Below are 15,857 nucleotides of genomic sequence, written 5' to 3' on the forward strand. Positions count from 1 at the left end.
TCACCATATATTATCCCCCTCCTCACAACCCCTGCAGGTGTAATTTTAAACCTTGCCGATGTGTCATCACATCAGCGAGGTTTACACCGGGTTCACCGAGATGTGAACCAGTCGTGGGGAGCCCTCCCCCCCGCCCCCACCTCTCTCCCCTCCCCCCCCCCCCACCCGACCCGGGGAAAGGTAAAGATGAGTATAGTATCGGGGGGGAAAGAACTTGGTAGTGCCCTAGCAGTGCCCCCATTACTGTCTCCTGGCACAGGCTGGCACTGCCAGATTGGTATGGTGCCAACTTGTGCCAAGGCGCATGGGAGTGGACTGGAGAGATAGACGATTCATAAGAACTCTGTACACGGGACATAGAGCAGCAGTGAGAATAACCAACAGGAAGTCGGAAGCACGTGGAATTGGAAGGGAATTTGACAATGGCGTTACTTATCATCAGTTCTCTTCAAGGCCCTTGCAGAAGTAGGGATCAAAGAAGTGCTTGAAGATTCAGAATCTGGTGTGAAGGTTGAGGTCAGGGGGGATGGGGAGGGGGCGGGGGTGTTGGCAGGTAGCAGAGCATCAGTCAGTTTTGTAGATGAGGAACTCTTGAAGCAAGCACAGATGAAGGATGACAAGACCAGTAACAGCAGGTTTGAACTTTGGAATGAAAGTGAACATTGGCAAAACCAAAGTAATTCACATTTCAAACTAACCAAAAAATATTTAGACATACACAGCAACAAGAGAGGTAGTAAGGACGTGAGAATTCAAGTATTTGGGAAGTGTGATATTCACAGATGAAGGATCTAACTAAGAGATAAAAACAAGGATAGCAATGGGAAATACTGCATTGAAGAGATGGCTGATCACTGGGAAGTCAATCTGAACACAGCTAGTTGCCTGTGAGAAACTGTGGACACTTAAATTATCTGATATTCTGTCTTAGTGATGTTGGTTGTGAATTTAACATTAGCCAGGACACCATGAAGAGCTCACATGTACTTTAGCATCAAGGGACCTTTTATATCCACTTGAGAGAGTCTACAGGGCCTTGGTTTGACATTTCATTTTGAAAATAGCATGGCGGTGCAGTGGTTAGCACTGCTGCCTCACAGCACCAGGGACTCGGGTTCAAATCTGGCCTCGGGTCACTGTCTGTGTGGAGTTTGCACGTTCTCCAGGTGCTCCAGTTTTGTCCCACACTCCAAAGATGTGCAGATTAGGTGGATTGGCCATGCTAAATTGCCCCTTAGCGTCCCAGGATGTGGAGGTTAGGGGGATTAGCAGGTGGTAAATATGTGGGGTTACGGGGATAGGGCCTGGGTAAAGATGCTCTGTTGGAGAGTCGGTGCAGACTCAGTGGGCTGAATGGCCTTCTTCTGCACTATCGGGATTCTATGATTCATTGAAAACTGCATTGTATGAGTTAGCATCGATTTTGTGCCCAGTTTCTGGAGTGGGAGTTGAACCCGTAACTTTCTGACTCAGAGATAAGAGTGCCATCATCATTGGGTCACAGTTAAGATCCAAACTGATCTTCCATCGCACTGTACAGGGAGAGTCAAGACCAAGCAAAGTCTTCAGATGAAATGGCATTAGCGGACAAGAGACTATTGAACCATAATCTGGTCCCTATGTTAAATGTTTATGCCCAATGTCCATAACTTTAACCTCTTCGTTTAGAATTAAATCACAGAAATTATGGCAATTTGTTTTGTGGGGGAATAAGAGGTGGTTAAAACCAAAGGGCTTCTCAGTCACATGGGCTGAAGAGCTGAGCAGTGCCGCCGCTGGTGGAAGAGTGTAATTACAGTGTGACATGTTTACATCCACAGTTTATAATCTAAATTTGGACGGAGGTGTTTATCATGGAAATTTGACACAAGTGAAAAATGTGGCGAGGAGTGAGGTCCAATAGACAGAAAATGCACACAGTTGTAAGATTTTTACTGTATTATGGACTTGAGCATGATATTCCTATCTGAACCTGGACAGGAAAGATGTAGGTCAGGATTCTCTGGCCATTCATGCCGGCAGCACACCCCCACCAATAGGATTCCCGTCGGCATGGGGGTGACATCAATGGGAATTCCCATCGACAGCGGTGGAACCAGAGAATCCCAACAACACACCACTTCCTGCTGGCGGGAAACATGCAACTGGGAGGCCAGAGAATCTTGCCCGTTGCATCTGCATTTACACTCGTGAATTCAGAAGTCTGCCTCATTAATGGTTCCAGTGAGCCTTCAAACTGGAGAATGCCCATCACTGGGAGATCACCGGGTGCAGGGAGGGATTTCCTGTGTTGTTTTAGGCTTTAGATTTGCCATCAACTTTGTCCTGAAACTGAACTAGACTAGCTATATAAACACTGTGGCTACAAGAGTAGGTCAGAGGTTCACCTCCTGACTCTATAGAGCCTGTCCACCATCTACAAGGCATAAGTCAGAAGTGTGCTGGAGGTCGGGACTGCTGGGGGGGCGGGGGGGTGTGGGTGGGGAGATTGAGGGGGCGGGGAGATCGGGGCTGGTCAGTTGGGGGGCTCTGGGCGGTAGGGGGGCTATCAGGGTTTGTCCAGAAAGGTCCAGGAGGCCAGCGATCAGGGGATAGGGGGGTTGGAGGGGCATCGATGCAGAGTCATGGGGCTGCCAGTGATCAAGCTGGCCAACGATCAGGAGGAAGGCAGTGCAGGGTTGCTACTCATGCACCGATCTCGGCTCTGACAGATTGACGCATGCGCAGTGGCCCACTTAGCGCTATGCTGCCGGCTTCTCTGGGGGAATCGGTCCCCCTCCCTGATTTTCAAAGTGTACCTCGCTAGGGCACTCTGCAGTGCTCAGAGTCTGGGAGATTCAATCTGAAAATCACACTAAACAAATGGGCCTGATTTACTCCAGTTTTTACACGAATTCGGCACTTGGAAGTTTTTTGGGAGATTCACCCCCACAATGTTTTGGTCTCAACTGCTTTCTGTGGTGGTTAATTCCATAGGCTCACCACTCTGGGTGAAGAAATTCCTCCTCATCTCAGTCCTAAAAGGTTTATCACATATCTTTAGACCGTGACCCCTGGTTCTTGACTCCCCGACCATCTGGAGCATCCTTCCCGCAGTTATCCTGTTTAGTCCTGTTAGAATTTTATTGCTTTCTACGAGATCCCCTCTCATTTTTCTAAACTGCAGCAAATATAATCCTAACTGACTCAATCTCTCCTCATCTTACAGTCTTGCCATTTCAGCAATCAGTTTGGTAAACCTTCGCTGCACTCCCTTTATTGCAAGAACATCCTTCCTCAGATAAGGAGAGCAAAACTGTGACGCAATATTCCAGGGGTGGCCTCACCAAGGCTCTGCATAACTGCAGCCAGACATCTCTGCTCCTGTATTCAAATCCTCTTGTGATGAAGGCCAATATACCATTTGCCTTCTTTACCACCATGCTGCGCCTGCATGCTTACCTTCAGTGACTGGTGTACAAGGACACCAGGTCTTGTTTCTTTATTTGAAAGCCCATGCAAGTTAATGAATGCACAGCGATTGTGTGCAGATGCCTATAAGGACACATGCAGGTCATAAATACAACTGTTGGCATGGTGGGCTGAATGGAGCTGTTTGGTTCTACGATGCAATGCAACCCTGCAGATTGGAGAGTCTTGCTATTTGGAAATGTATAGTGTCCTGTTCTACTGTTGTCATTTGTCAATTAGGAAGGCAATGTAGCTTGCTTTGGCATCAATCATGTGCTTTGTGCCTGTATGCAGTACAGACTGATGTTACTGATATCCCTGTGGCCATCTAGGTGAGTCTGGTTTGTAAGAATTGAGTGCTCGCGTGATCTCCATTGCAGTGGCAGTGTCGCTCGTTGCATTAGAAACAAAGGAACAGGAATGGGCCATTCGATTAGATCATGTCTGGTCTGTTTCTGTGTCTCAGCATCTGTGGAGAGAGAATAGAGCCAACGTTTCAAGTCTGGATGACCCTTCATCAGAACTAAGAAAATCAGACAAGATTCATACTGTGGGGGGGAAGGAAGGGAAGGTGGGTCGGGGGGGTGGGGAGGAGCTCCATTTTGTCCCTCCCCTCCCACACCCCCTTCCCCCCACACTTTTTCAGGGCAACTACCACATCCCTCAAGTATCCTTCAACAATCTGTACCTCTGTCCTATTACAGTCCTCCCCCAATCTCACAGTATAAATCTCTGCCGATTCCCTTTTCTCTTGGCTCTGACGAAGGGTCATCCAGACTCAAAACGTTGTCTCTATTGTTCCTCCACAGATGCTGTCAGACCTGCTGAGATTTTCCAGAATTTTTCTCTTTTTGTTTCAGATTCCAGCATTCGCAGTATTTGGCCTTTATCTGCTTCTGTATCTATCTATCTTGGTTCCAAAGCCCTTCATAGCCTTCCATGATGTAAAAAACAAGAGTCCAAGAATTGAAAGTTCCCTTTAAATGTGGACTTCCTGTCAGCACACGGTCAGCTACAGTGTTCAAAAGGCTGACCTCACGTTACATGCCTGTCGGGAATGTGCAGGCATGTTCATTTGCATCCAGTTAAATGTGATTACCATATTTAAATTACGTTCTCGCCAAGTTTCTTACCCCCAGCAGTGAGGTCAGCTGTCAGAGGTCATTCTGCCATTTTTGTTTTAAATGGCAGAAATCTGAACATTGAGAACATTCTTAACTCAATTACACAAGGCCACAACTGACAGACTCGCATTTAAGTTTAAGTTTATTTATTAGTGTCACAAGTAGGCTTACGTTAACATTGCAATGAAGTTACTGTGAAAATTCCCTAGTCGCCACACTCCAGCGCCTGTTCGGGTACACTGAGGGAGAGTTTAGCATGGCCAATGCACCTAACCAGCACGATTTTGGACTGTGGGAGGAAACCGGAGCACCTGGAGGAAACACACACAGACACGAGGAGAACATGCAGACTCCGCACAGACAGTGACCCAGGCCAGGAATGGAACCCGGGTCCCTGGTGCTGTGAGGCAGCAGTGCTAACCACTGTGCCACCGTGCCACTCCAGGGTTTCAGGTACTGCCATCTGAACTTACAACAGCCAAGTATGTCATAGGTTGATGTGTCAGACTTGCTTGGGTCTACAAACAGAATCTGGTAGCTTTGTTCTAGCTTAGCCTGTTGCTGTGTGAGGCTTGAATGATACATAGACATAGAATCGTACAGTGCAGAAAGAGGCCATTCGGCCCATTGAGTCTGCACCAACCACAATCCCACCCAGCCCTATCCACATATCCCTACATATTTACCCACTCACCCCTCTAACCTATGCATCCCAGGACACTAAGGGGCAATTTAAAATGGCCAATCAACCTAGCCCGCACATCTTTGGACTGTGGGAGGAAACCGGAGCACCCGGAGGAAACCCACGCAGTCACAGGGAGAATGTGCAAACTCCACACAGACAGCGACCCGAGCCGGGATTCGAACCCAGGTTCCTGGAGCTGTGAAGCAGCAGTGCTAACCACTGTGCTACTGTGCCGCCCATAGGTCATTGGTCAGAGCATTGAGTACAGAAGTTGGGACGATATGTTACAACTGTACATGGCCACATTTGGAGGACTGCATACAATTCTAGTCACCCTGCTATAGGAAGGTAGTTACTAAATGGAAAGGGTGCAAAAAGGGAGGTTACCGGGACTGGAAGATTTGAATTACAAGGAGAGGCTGGATAGGCTTTTTTTCCTGGAGCGTAGGAGGAGTTCGATAAAATAATGAGGTGCATAGATAAGGTAGATAGTCAACATCTTTTCCCAAAAGTAGGGGAGTCTAAGGCTAGAGAGCATAACTTTAAGGTGAGAGGGGAAAGATTTAAAAGCTACCTGAGGAGCACTTTTTTCACACAGTTGGTGGTGCGTATATGGAATGAGTTGCGAAAGGAGGTGGTAGAGGCGGGTACAATTACAACATTTAAAAGACATTTAGACAGGTACATAGATGAGAAAGGTTTAGAGAGACATGGGCCAAACGCAGGCAAATGGGACTAGTTCAGTTGAGGAAAACTGGTCGGCATGGACAAGTTGGGCCGAAGGGCGTGTTTCCGTGCTGTATATCTCTATGACTGTATGATTAACGCGGCTTTATTATAGCATCTTGCTGTGGGTTTAATCTCCACTAAGAAAAGTGGACTGATGTGTTGAAAGAGTCTACGCATTTAAGTCAAGAAAAAAAACTTGTAAAATAAAAATACATTGAGATGTTTAAGCTCCATCGACTGTGTAGACAGCCTTCAAATACAGCGATGACCTTTTTTTTAACAATACGCTCTGTTCAGTCCTTCCATATCTTTATTTAGCAAATGTTTTATTGCTGATACTTTGGTGACATTCAGAGGCTGATCTCTTCTCCGCCAACACATATGTTGCGCTGAAACACGTGTAAACATTCCATCACGACGAGTTAATGTGGGGTAGAAAATTTACTGGGGTGTCTGTCGTACATGTAAACACTCCTTCATGGGATGCAGACTCTGTCTGCACTACACGCATTGTGTAGGTTCAGAAACTGAAAGGGCTGCTTCAGCCGTTCTGACTCGGAGCCAGTGTGAGGTGGACCTTTGTAAACAGTGTTGATGAGCACCGAAGATATCCAAACTTCAAAGTGGTGTTGACATCTTCTGCACATGTAAATTCCCTGACAAAAACCACAGCCAGTTTCTGAAAAGCTTCAAAAGAGCCTACTTCACTGGGAGGTTTTTTTTTAAAATTAGCAAGCGCATGGATTTAACGTTTGGATATTAGATTCTCTGAGGTGGCCAGAAAGCATATTTAATAATGTTATGACCAACATTGTAGGATAGTTGAATTGATGGTACGATATTTGTGTACTGCACCCTTGTGGCATTGGCAGACCGGCCTTCATTTTGGGGACTTTTAACTAAGTTATCAATACTCATTTCCAAGAATAAAAAGTTGCGTATCATTCCGATTAAGGCCATTATCATCACTTTTTAAATTCATTCATGGGACATGGACGTCGCTGGCTGGCCAGCATTTATTGCCCATCCCTAGTTGCCCTTGTTCAGAGGGCAGTTGAGAGTCAACCACATTGTTGTGGCTCTGGAGTCACATGTAGGCCAGACCAGGTAAGGACGGCAGATTTCCTTCCCTAAAGGACATTAGTGAATCAGATGTGTTTTTCCGACAATCGACAATGGTTTCATGGTCATCATAGATTCTTAATTCCAGATTTTATTTAACTGAATTCAAATTCCACTATCTGCCGTGACAGGATTTAACTTGCTTAAAGTTTATTTAAAATTTATTTATTAGTGTCACAAGTCGGCTTACATTAACACTGCAATGAAGTTACTGTGAAAATCCCCAAGTCGCCACACTCCAGCGCCTGTTCGAGTACACTGAGGGAGAAATTAACATGGCCAATGCACCTCACCAGCATGTCATTCGGACTGTGGGAGGAAATCCACTCCGACACAGGAAGAACATGCAGACTCCACGCAGGCAGTGATCCAAGCCGGTAATTGAACCCGGGTCCCTGGAGCTATGAGGCAGCAATGCTAACCACTGTGTCACCCTGCTGCATGCAAAAAGTAATGTTTTTTAAAATTTTTGTATGAACACAGTTTGCCAATGATTGGGAGAATAATCTCATAAGGTGTTATTGTGATTTGATTTGATTTAATTTATTATTGTCACATATATTGGGATACAGTGAAAAGTACTGTTTTTTGTGCACTATACAGACAAAGCATGCCATTCATAGAGTACATGGGGAGAAGGAAAGGAGAGGGTGCAGAATATAGTGTTACAGTCATAGCTAGGGTGTAGAGAAAGATAAACTTAATATAAGGTAGGTCCATTCAAAAATCTGATGGCAGCAGGGAAGAAGCCAAGCTGGAGTCAGTTGGTACGTGATCTCAGATTTTTGTATCATTTTCCCGATGGAAGAAGTATGTCCGGGGTGCATGGGGTCCTTGATTATGCTGGCTGTTTTTCCGAGGTAGCGGGAAGTGTAGACAGAATCAATAGATGGGAGGCTGGTTTGAGTGTGGACTGTGCTTCATTCATGACCCTTTGTAATTTCTTGCAGTCTTGGACAGAGCAGGAGCCATACCAAGCTGTGATACATCCAGAAAGGATGCTTTCTATGATGCATCTGAAGAAGTTGGTGAGAGTCGAAGAGGACATGACGAAATTCCTTTGCCTTCTGAGAAAGTAGAGGCATTGGTGGGCTTTCTTAACTACAGCGTCAGTGTGGAGGGACTAGGACAGATTGTTGGTGATCTGGACACCTAGAAACTTGAAGCTCTTGACCATTTCCACTTCATCCCCGTTGATGTAGACAGGGGCATGTCCTCCACTACACTTCCTGAAGTCGATGACAATCTCCTTTGTTTTGCTGACATTGAGGGAGAGATTATTGTTGCCGCACCAGTTCACCAAATTCTCTATCACATTCCTGTACTCTGTCTCGTCATTATTTGAGATCCGACCCACTATGGTGGTGTCGTCAGCAAACTTGAAAATCGAGTTAGAGGGGAATTTTTCCACACAGTCATAGAAACCCTACAGTGCAGAAGGAGGCCATTAGGCCCGAGTCTGCACCCACCACAATCCCACCCAGGCCCTACCCCCATATCCCTACATATTTACCCACTAATCTCTCTAGCCTACGCATCTCAGGACACTAAGGGGCAATTTTAGGATGGCCAATCGACCTAACCCGCACATCATTGGACTGTGGGAGGAAACCGGAGCACCCGAGGAAACACACGCAGACATGAGGAGAATGTGCAAACTCCACACAGACAGTGACCCAAGCCGGGAATCGAACCCAGGTCCCTGGAGCTGTGAAGCAGCAGTGCTAACCACTGTGCTACCATGCCGCCCGAGTCCTGGTGTATAAGGAGTATAGTAAGGGGCTGAGGACACAGTGTATTGGTGTTGAGGATAATCGTGGAAGAGGTGTTGTTGCCTATCTGGGTACCCAACTGTGTGCTGAGCTTCAATAGCTGTGAGTAAAATTCATAGAGTTAATAAAACAAGGACAACTTCCTCATGGGTTCATTGCCAACCCTCCAGGATTGGCCTGGAGTCTCCAGGATGAAGATCAACCTCCAGGACATTGCTGTGTGCGACCCTGGAGAAAAATCATCGAGACATTTTTTCTGTCATGTTCTTTGAATATTTCTCTTTACCAGATATGGAAATATTGAAAAAGGAGAGAAACAGGTTGACATCAAAACTTCATCCAATTGGCTAATAAGCCTTTTTGCTTTCCAATTAATTAAATAATTTTTTGTTAATTCTGCTTACAACTGGCATAGGAAGGCAGTGCGTCCTCAGAGGATGGATGTGTTGGCCGACTATTGGCAGGAGCGTGCGGGGCAAGTCATGTGATGAAATCTTCAGGAATACATTTAATCACAGTTGGCAACCCCAATCACTGGTTAACTGAATGACTCGTTATGGTCAATTGCGAGTTAATTGATCCCAACTGGGTCATCAGCAGATGCACCATGCATGCCCTCCATTACACTTCCCGAAGTCGATGACAATCTCCTTTGTTTTGCTGACATCAGCCTCCCATCCATTGACTCTGTCTACACTTCCCGATGCCACGGGAAAGCAGCCAGCATAATCAAGGACCCCATGCACCCCGGACATTCTCCTTCCATCTTTTTCCATTGGGAAAAAGGTACAAAAGTTTGAGATCACGTACCAACCGACTCAAGAACAGCTTCTTCCCTGCTGCCATCAGACCTTGGAATGATCCTATCACATAATAAGCTGATCTTTCTCTTCACTGTATCTGTAAATGCAACACTATATTCTGCACCCTCTCCTTTTCTTCTCCCCTATGTACACTATGAACAGTATGTTTCGTCTGTATAGCTTGCAAGAAACAATACTTCTCACTGTATCCCAATACTTGTGACAATAATAAATCAATTCATTTCAATTCAATTTAATTTAATTTGCCAGTATTCTTTGTTCACAAGGTTCACACAGGATAGATTGTCCCAAAGAGAGCAGGGGTGCTCCTGGAAGGGTAGAGTCCTGTGTGGAGAAATTATTGTAATTTAAAAATTGCGAACATTTATCCATTTCAGTGCCAAAAGTCACTACAAGAGGCTTGCAATCTGTAACTTTTGATTTCCCCCTCGTACAATGCGGTTGTTTACAATGATCTGAGCGTGGTAGCTCTGAAATCGTTCACATCTTAATCAAAGCCAAGGAAAACATATCCTTGGCATTCCCCGCAGAAGCTTGGACGATGGTGTACAGAAAGATTGGCAGTGCGGAGTTCTTGTTTCATCAGCCCTTGTCATAATTAGAACCTTGGTGATTACAACGCCTCGACCGTGCGGTGAAAGCGTGGAGGGAGAAAGAGGAAAGACAGATGGGCTTTGTTTCTAAGCAGCACGCTGACTACACTTGGGCACCGAGTTTGGAACCCCACTTTAGCTTTGATGGATATGCAGCAGGGGTGCGTTCATCACCTTGGGCTCAATTATTTTGGAGAATGAAAGTATGCGGAGAAATGGCTCCTGGAGTCCACTTCCTGACAAATCAGCCAAGTGACAGTTCTGACAAAGAAATGTGGGCAGATGCCCCCCAACCCCCTCCCCAGGTTGCTCAGGCAAAGAGAATGGTACAAATAACTGTGTCCAACTGAGGCTGAGAAAAAGAGATAAAAGCTCTTAAATCGAAAGGACGTCACTTGAAGAATCATAGGATCCCTACAATGCAGAAAGGGGCTATTCGGCCTGCACTGACAACAATTCCACCCAGGCCCTCTCCTCGTAACCTCACGTATTTACGTTGTAATCACCGAGGTTCTAATTATGACAAGGGCTGATGAAACAAGAACTCCACACTGTCAATCTTTCTGCCACTCCCCCTGACACTAAGGGGCTATTAAGCATGGCCAATCAACCTAACCTGCAAATCTTTGGAGTGTGGGAGCAAACTGGAATACCCGGAGGAAACTCACACAGGTATGGGGAGAATATGCAAACCCCACACAGACAATTATCCGAGGTTGGAACTGAACCTGGGTTCCTGCCGCTGTGAGGCAGCAGTGCTAACCACTGTGTTACCCTGCTGCCTACAAAGGTACTATATAACAGCAAAAAAACGGCTTATTGAAGAATAGTTGCTGCCATAAAGGTTTATTGAATAAAATAGAAGAATTCGTATTTTGATAGCTAGAGATATATTTGCATGTTAAATCATGATTGTGAGTCATTGGGGTTGCAAATGGAGTTTGCCGGCAGCGCTGCTATACAGACAGGTTCATTTTTGTGTTGAAGCTCCTCTTGCCCCTTTACATAAGCAAACTTTCTATAAACACGCAGTTGATAGGCAAGCAGTACAGAAATGCGCATTGTACAGAAAATCAGGAGCCGTCCCATGGGCTTGACATACATGAATGGCAGCTTCACTAGCCCTTTGATTACAGCTTGGGGTTTTATTACTTCATTCCAGAGTGGTACGCTGAGCCGAGCCAAATCAAATTCAACTGAGCCAAGTCAAACTGGATAGCTAAAAATGTTTCCCTGGGTGACTTCAAGGGCACTTCTCCTTTCTCTTGGAGAATATCTGTGGCACAGTCCAGTGTTGTACTTTTCCGTCTGCGTACCCTGATTTGCATGGTTACAGTAAGCTGGTTTACGCTGTCAGTCAACATGACAAGTTTCTGCTTCTCAATTTGGGCGAGTCTTAATGGTGCCTCACTCTCTTTCATCCATCAGTCAAGTAAGGATCCCCATTTATTCCTTCTCACAGCCAACAAAAACTCTAATCCTTTATAAGACGTCTCTAACAATATGCAAACAAGAAGAAAGGTGAGGCACCAACTCATTGAGTGATGACTGGCAGGTGGCTGCATGGTACAATTCATAACAAGTCATTTATCTTTTAGTAAACTAACAGGCTCAAGATATTTCCAGTTTAAACAACATAATGTCTGAATCAAAATGATTACATTTGGAGTGTTTGAAATAATGACTTCATACCATATGGCTCCCTCTGAGGAGACTTTGGAAAGTGTTATGATGCTGCACATTAGTGCCAGTTGACATTCCTTGAAGTATCTGGTTGTACGCTCGGGATAAGTGTCTGGATTTATGTGGAGTTTAGATTTGGACAGTTCATATATAAAGTCTGATTCAAGTAAGCAAATGGGGAAAGTCTTGGCTGTACTCTCCAGCAATAGAGAATCTGGTGAACTGATGCTACAGCAATAATCTCTTCCTCAATGTCAGTAAAACAAAGGAGATCGTCATCGACTTCAGGAATTGTAGTGGAGAACATGCCCCTGTCTACCTCAGTGAGAGAACGAAGTAAAGATGGTCGAGAGCTTCAAGTTCTTAGGTGTGCAGATCACCAACAACCTGTCCTAGTCTCTCTATGCCAACACTATCATTAAGAAAGCTCACCAACGCCTCTACTTTCTCAGAAGGCTAAGGAAATTCAGCTGCGACTCGCACCAACTTTTACAGATGCACCATGGAAAGCATTCTTTCCGGTTGTATCACAGCTTGGTATGGCTCCTGCTCTGCCCAAGACTGCAAGAAGCGACAAAGGGTCGCGAATGAAGCCCAGCCCATCAATCAAACCAGCCTCCCATCCATTGACTCCATCTACACTTCCCGCTGCCTTGGAAAAGCAGCTGGCATAATCAAGGACCCCACGCACCCCAGACGTACTTTCTTTCGCCTTCTTCTGTCGGGAAAAAGATACAAAAGTCTGACGTCACATACTGACCAACTCAAGAACAGTTTCTTCCCTGTTGTCATCAGACTTTTGAATGGACCTAACTCATATTACATTGACCTTTCTCTACACCCTAGCTATGACTGTAACACTATATCCTGAACCCTCTCCTTTCCTTCTCTATGAACGGCATGCTTTGTCTGCATAGTGCGGAAGAGACAATACTTTTCACTGTATGTTAATACATGTGAAAATAATAAATCAAATCAAATCAATATCCATCAATCCACCAACAGACTGCAGTGGAAATCAGTCCTTTGCTGGTCGATTCTTGCAAGTTATGGCCATCACTATCCTGTGGGGGAAACACACTCAAACACCACAAAATTGCAGAGAATTAGAAGAATGCACAGGCACCAGACTGTTGCAGAAATTCGTCAGAAAACACTTTCCGTAGTGAAAAGTAATACACACAGTAAATATATTCTTGCCCCGGTAGATCAGCAAAAGCAAGCCAACATTCTTAGTAAAAGAAGGGATGTAAACTGGTGCATTTTTTAATGAGTGGAATAGTCTCATTTTTAAAACAATGGCCACACATTTCAACTGGGCCAAATTTCTGATTTGTCCAAACATTTGATTTTGGCTCAATTTGGTTACTTCAGAGGGTTAATGCATGGGGTTATGGGGATAGGACCTGTGTGGGATTATGGTCAGTGCAGACTCGATAGGCCTTAATGGCCTCCTTCTGCACTGTAGGCTTCTATGTGTGGCCAAACAGGCCACCTAAAATGGTGATTCGTAAAGCACTCTGGGACAATTGGGCAAGAACTAAAACGAGAGGCTGCAGCCTAAAAGACAGAGACAAACAGGCTGCAACCCTGACGGGTGAATATACAGGATGTGGGTCATCTCCAGGACAAAAGGGACTTTCTGGTCAAACTGGATTGTTTACCAGACATAGGGGCGCCGTAACCCCTTATTTGGTAGGGAGGTGTGTGTTCTATGTGCCCACAGCACCTACAGACATGGCCGTTGGGGACACACCCAGAGATTGGTGTGGCAGCACCCGATTGGAATTTATCGATCAGGGTGATCAAGTCCTGATCGATTGATTGGCAATGGCCAAAAGGGGCACGAAACCCAACGGGGTATAAAGGGTGCTGCACAACCAAGAATCTCTCTCTCTCTCTGACCCCACGAACGAGCTACAACACTGGTGACCATCGCCAGCAACGACCAGCACGAGGAGAGCCACCACACCCGAGAAGGAAGGAAGACCAGAGCCAGAGTGCCAGACCAGACCAAAGGACCAGACTACGCAGAGGACGACCGAGACCAGCGCACAGATAAAGGCCAATATCTGCTTGGGTACTTGCCAGTCACGCAAAGTTAAGTCAAGGTCTTGTATTGGACTTGAACTTTAGTATTTTCTGTAAAATAACTTATTGTTGGTTGGGTGGGTGATTATTGATTGTGTGTTTTAAATAAATATTGGTTGTACTAACAAGACGTCTACTCGCAGTTCTTTGTCCATCGTATAAGGGTTAAAACAGACAGTGCGGCAGGCGCAACATATGATTCTAGCTGGGAGTACCGTTCATATCTGTAACATCTCCCTGTGCTGCACTGTTGTCTTTTCAATATTGTGACCAGAAGGTGACTCCTTGAAACTATCAAATTTTATACTGGGAGCCGCAGAGGATTGAGTTCTTTGAAAAGCGTTTGGGCGATTAAAGTTTATTTATTAGTGTCACAAGTAGGCTTACACTAACACGACAATGAAGTTACTGTGAAAATCCCCTACTTGCCAAACTCCGGTGTCTGTTCGGGTACACTGTGGGAGAATTTAGCATGGCCAATGCACCTAACCAGCATGTCTTCTGGACTGTGGGAGGAAACCCGGAGCAGCCGGAGGAAATCCATGCAGACACGGGGAGAGCGTGCAGACTCCACACAGACAGTGACCCAAGCCTGGAATCAAACCCAGGTCCGGGCGCTGTTAGGCTGCAGTGCCAACCACTGTGCCACTGTGCCGCTCCTAACTGAGGTTAGGGAGATAAGCTGAATAAAGGTGGGAACCAGTAGAGAGTAGCCAGGCTGGAAGTATAAACTCAGGCATCGCAGAGAAAGGAAAGACCAAAGATCAAAGAAGAAGGAAATGAAAAATACCACATGAGCCTGAGAATAGGAGGTTGAAAAAGAGTAGAAAAAGACAGAGGGTTTGTGGAGAAATGATTGAAAAATGATTACAGGCATGAAAGAGATTGTTAAGCCTATACTGTGGTTGCCTGAGATTTGTGGTCAGGCCATTGGGAGATGCAAACAGAGGAGGAGACAGAAATGAAAAGGAACGATAAATGGGGTGTTGACTCTTTGGGACATTGATTAATACAGCATGCTGATCTTTGGGTCATTTTGTGAAACTAAGCACTAAGAGTAATCTCTCATTGCTTCCAATGGTCTGTGCCAAAATCTGGCTGTTGGTCTTTTGAACGTAATTTTTGACTCCAGTATATATCATCTTTCCTCATGAGTAAATGAACTGAGAAAAATAAAGGGAAACTGTATTTTCGAGGGAACAGTAAAGGCAAAGCTAAAAGAGGTCTCTACCCTTGGGTTAAAGGCTGACTGAAAGCATGTGTTTAATGTTTCCTGACCGGTGAAAGCAACTTCTCTCCTGGAATTGACGGGGAAGTCCAGAGAAAAGACAAGTTTGAGGTAATTGGCATTTTCAGATAAATAACATTGGAGCTTCACTGTGCCTTGAAGGTTGAGGTAAAGATTTGGGATGACACATAAACCTTCTCCTAATCCAATTCTCATCCTGCACCAAGCGGCGCACTAAGGCAAACTTTCATCTGTTTCTATGGCTGGTAATTCCGGGAAGAAGTTGCTCGTCTGTCGCTAGGGGCTAATAGCTTGAGGGGCATCCCTCCTCTCCAAGCGTGGCTGATCAGGAGTCTCTCCTGCTCTTACCACCAGCCATTGGCATATTTGAAAGGATTTGCAAGTTGACGCACTCAACCTGTTTGGCCACATTATCAAAGCACCTTCTATGATGATACTGTGCCTTTAAGAAATGCATTTTAAGTCATATTTCTGCTGAAGGGTATGTATATGCTTCATCTCTGATTACGATGCCAAATTGTCTATAGTCAGCAGC

This window comes from Mustelus asterias, chromosome 11, assembly GCF_964213995.1.
Source record: "Mustelus asterias chromosome 11, sMusAst1.hap1.1, whole genome shotgun sequence".
NCBI classification, from domain to species: Eukaryota; Metazoa; Chordata; class Chondrichthyes; order Carcharhiniformes; family Triakidae; genus Mustelus; species Mustelus asterias.